The sequence below is a fragment of the Arachis hypogaea genome, chromosome 3 (assembly GCF_003086295.3).
Source record: "Arachis hypogaea cultivar Tifrunner chromosome 3, arahy.Tifrunner.gnm2.J5K5, whole genome shotgun sequence".
In the NCBI taxonomy this organism is placed as follows: domain Eukaryota; kingdom Viridiplantae; phylum Streptophyta; class Magnoliopsida; order Fabales; family Fabaceae; genus Arachis; species Arachis hypogaea.
In genome coordinates this window covers 26,984,293-26,989,473 of record NC_092038.1, presented here as the reverse complement: position 1 = coordinate 26,989,473, position 5,181 = coordinate 26,984,293, and positions in this window count along the sequence as shown.

Here is a 5,181-nt window from a genome sequence, read left to right as displayed (position 1 = left end):
ATGATCTTCCTGATTTCTGCACCGCAATGCTTTACTTTCACTGGCTGGGATGAGATTTAAGGTAAAGTTTTTAGTATAAAAATACGAAACCATGCTGGTGTATCTTCGCATAAAAATTCGGTAATATTGTAACATTTGGCAACCATTGTTCATTACTTGCAAATTCAGTAGCACAATTAGAGCCTGTGTAAAAGTAATTTTTTTTTCCCTACTTAGTTCCCCTTATGATTGGACAATAATCCAAATGGGGTATTTGTTTTTTTTGCTTTTACATGTGTAATTTTTGTTGAAAGTTTATTGTGGTTGATTTGGAGTAAGGATTTTACCATTTGTGGTCATGGCAAATACAGTGAAAAAATAACCAAGAGGTGTTTAATTGAATTTTTTCTTTTTCCTTTATTTGCCATTTTTTGATTTTAACCAACCCAAAATTATTTGATTTGAATGGGTTGAGTCTCCCAAAATGTTGGAAATTGTTTCTTTAGGCGGGAATTCTTTGTAACGTTGAGTTGTGAAAATCTTTTCTTTGTTTTATTTAGGATTTCCTGTTTCATTGAAAAATTTTTATTAAGTGAAAAATGGCACCACTGGTATGAAAAAGAGTTTGGGAAAATATATTATTTTGAATTACGAAAGGCAATATAATTCGTAAAACAGAAACAACATTTTATTCGGCTTATTTAATAGTTTCGGATTTGTTTAAGTTTCAAATAAAACTTTATTGTTTAAGGGAGTTTATTCTTAACCATTTACTGACTGTTTAAATTTAAACCACTAGGTTGGGAAACAAATAAATGTTTGGGAAAATTTACCCACTGCGGAACCATGTCCTTTAAGTTTGTACAATTAACGGACTCTTTTATGTTTCTCAAGCTAACTTGGGAACTACGGCATTTATTTTTACTTTGACAGGCAGGGTTTCTTTTCCTGGCATTGAGAGCTTTAGGAATATTTCCAGGAAATTGTTTTTTTTTATTCATCCAGCATCGGAACCATTGTTTACTAATTATGGACCTGGGATTATAAGAAAAAAAATACGATATAAGAAAAAAAAAAAAATAAAACCAAAATCTAATTACGAAGCAACATATTCATAAACACAAAACAAAACAATAAAATATAAGAATAATAAAAAAAATCACAAAAATAAACAGAATAAACCAGAGGAACAACCGAGGACACTTGTACTCTAAATCACAAAAGCATCTTTTTTTATCAGACGGATTTCCTGGAAAATGAATCGGAGCCAAGCCTTAAGTTGGGAAAGGTACTTTTCATTTCACATCTTCTGATCTCTTGAGAAAGCAACTCATCTCTTCCCAAATCTTCGTCTGCAATGAGATATGGTTTAGTAATATTTGCTTTTTCTTCCGTGCATAAAAAAAAAACCAAACGTCGTAAATAATGGTGCTATATGGATTTACTAGAAAAAATAATTAAACCAAAACAGGCAAACTTAAATGCAACGAACAAAGTTCGTTCAAGGAAGAGTATCAACTCAAGTAAATACCAAAGTGATGAATGAAAGTCAGACGGAGAATGTAGATGATAGTGTTTGGTTAAATGAGTTGGTATGCACTTCCTAGTTCTTGGATAAAACATGGATTTTGTTGGCTACTTTGGGTTCGGTTATTGAGTGGTTCACATGTTGACTGCATGTTTCCAGCATCCGAAACGGCGGACGGCAACCCCATGGCTGTCAATTTCATCGACCCAACGTGCATCTTGGATCACAAAAGTCCACCCAGCAACACTTGGAAAGAACACTGGCTTCCCGAACACAATCTGAAATCCCAAGAGAGACACATCAGGTATAAAACACTCAAATAAGTCATTCAATCAAATCAATTATATAACATTAACAACCATGTTCCAAACAAAAATCATCTCCAAACTACAACAAACCTAATATTAATGAATTCACAAATTATTCCATAATCGAGGAAAACTTACCATCGTATCGACGAAAGAGCCACTTTGATTTAGCGAGGAAAACAACCCCAATCCTGTGAAGATCGATACGGCATCCATGATACTACCGCTAATATGTGACGATTTGTGAAAAAAAATAAGGGAAAAACCTCATCCGAACAAGCGGGTTGATGGGGTTGAAGGACAAATCTGCCCATTTGTAGAACCCTCGCTTGGTGTTGGAAAGATGATATGAGGGATAAAGTCTTACTCATTAGATCGCAATTTGGTTTGTTCTTCTCTTCCAGACAACCTCTCTATCTATGCTGGACCTGCAAAAAAATTAGGCAAACTCCACGTAGACCAGTGACCAACTGAGATCAGCCCACAACAATAAATTACCCACCCTTGAGAGATTAAAATAACTACGGTTTGGGCTATTTTACTCATTGATTGGCCGAATTAAGTTTTTTACTATTCTGTTCATGTGTCAAAAAAGAAAAAACATTTTTCGTTAAACCAAGTTAAAGAAAAATAACTGTTGACATACGGCTTCATTCAAACATTACCCGGTGTTTTCATGTTTCTCGATGAACTTTTTTTCTTTAACATTTTTGAGGTGAAACTAAACCAATTTTTTTAAAAAAACCCCTTTACATTGTAAATTTAAAACCCAACATATAAAGAGAGTTTCACATACAAAAATACGAGGTTTTGTTTTCTTCCTGCCAATTGGCCAGATTTTTTTTATACTTTTTGTAAAGGCCATCAAACATTTATTCTGGCTATGCTTCAAAATAAAAAAAATTAAGGCAACTCTGCCATTTGTACTTGAAAAACTAATTTCTGTCCAAGACAGTTAAAATAGAAAAGTCAATTAAAAAACAAGCAGAAAAATATAACATTTGCGAATGCGATTTTGTTTTAGGGTTACTACCAAAAGTTGTTTTCAATTTCATAACACAAAAAAAAAAGTCATTATAACTGTTCAAAACAAGAACAATAATACTTTCTAAACCTAATGGAAAAGTCGTTACATGATATATTTTGACACTGAGGTCAAACACAGGGGCTAAGCGCCTTCAGTCACTCATTCCTTCTGCATCCTATCTGCATCGGACCTGGATGATCGTCACTGGCTCCGTTGATATCACCTCGAAGACACCCACGCCACCTGGCTTGAAGTTGCACAATGAAGCAAAGTTCTCCCATCCTCCAGAAATAACGCGAAGCTACCATCCCTTTTTCCACTATACCTTGTATATGTAGCTTCGACCTGTATGTGGCCATGTGTGAGGATGACAGGGTGTCTCTGATCAGTGAAGTGACTGAGATGAGGGACGTTCGGCTGATTATAACACAAGAAATTTCAGTTAGTATTATCTACTTTAACGCCTGCTTCAGTAAAACAACATTCCAACCAAAATGTCTTAACAACTTAACGCTTACCAATAATCGCGACGACATCATTCGAGCAGTTAGGTCCATCACAAAGAAAAGCCACTTGCTTTTGACCTTTGCGGCAACCGCTCTGCACTGGCTGATGGAGGGATGTTGATACACTTTGCAATTTCATAATTACCAGTCCTTATATATGGTGGCTCTTCAGGATCACGGAGTTGGTACGAGTTCTCATGCCACCAAAATCAAAAATCCTGACTTGGAAAGTGGAGTTTCCTTTGTGTGTGAAATATAGCATGGAGTCCAGATTGATTTTGTACATTGATAGAATCCTCCAGCCTCGAGTCAATGCAATTTTGCCACTTTGGAGCTGCGTCCAGAAGCACCGACATGGGTTATTCCTTCCGTCAGGCACAACGAGGTCCATGTAGGGGGTACGGTTGGTAGCTCATCGGGAGTTATAGGTAATGACTGTACAAATGGTGAAGTTCTGTCAAAACATCGATAGCATTGCAAAAACTCTAAAATAAGAGGTGTTAAGGAAACGATGTTAGTTACCAGTTTGAACATTGAAGGCCTTATTATTGGCTTCAGAAACTCATCTTGTAGCTTTGTGTCGTACCGTTATCAATCTCTTGGACTCTCTTACCCTTGTCCTTCAAAGTCGTCGTCTATGGCAAGTGTCACACAGATGCCAAGTTCAGAAAGGAACAAGGTCAGAGTTCATTTAAAAAAACCCATACAGTAGAAGCTTCTGATTTAGAATCAACACATATGCATGTATTTGAAATTGGAAACTAAGTGGTTCAATTTTTCCACACACAGTGCAACTATATTTTGTTGTAATCGTTTACTGTCGTGATCTATTAAATCTTTAGCAGAACAATCTTAATCAAACCTAAATGCATAAAATCCTTTTCAGACGATCAAATCAGAAACCCAAATCATTCCCCAATCATTTAAAAAATGCTCTAACCATCTTAATTTGATTTTACTACGATTGCATTTTTAGTACATTGACACTAAATGCAGATGATGATAAACTAAAGACCACTATCAGGATAAGAGTTAGGATAGAGTTTCACCTTGTTTGACATATTCTCCGAGACGAAGCTGTTGGAGTCGATGCCTTCAGCAGTGTATTCTGTGTTATGTTGGGGTTGCTTTAAGGGTTTTTCTTTTAAAAGAAGATGGAAGGTGAATAGTGATTACAGAAGGATACTTATGTTACACGCTTGTGAATCAAAAGAATATATAAAGTAAAAAAATGAGGGGTTAAAAACGCGGCGTTTTTACCAAAAAAATTTAGTGAGTAATTTATTCAGCTACTTAAACGTTGTGGTTTTCGATAATCTCCAACAAATATTCTGTTCTATCCAATAACTCCCCGTAAATCCCTCTCCTTCGAAGTTTGTTTTCAACGAAATACTAAATAACGTATAATTTAACTCCAAAAAAAAATCCTAGGAAAAAATCAATTATTAATTGATTGCTATTAACCGCATTAATTTAATAAGTCGGTTTATACGTAACTACTACTATTTCCTTTGAAAATTAAATTCTTCAACAATTGATACTACCGAAATTAATGCTAGATTAAATCAAAACCGCTAGAAACTCGAAACTAACGTTTTAAAATTTTTAAAATTAAATTTAGTTTTTTACATAACCTGATTATTGGGTATCTTTTTTTCTTTTTTAACATGCCTGTGACTAACTATCTTGTAACTATTATCGTTTATATTTAGATTCTTCAACGAAAATTATTAAACTACATAAAATTAAAAAAAAATCTGTGCACATTTATAAACGACACATTTCCAAAACATTTTGATAATCAATTATATATTACGTTTTCCAAAATTCCGG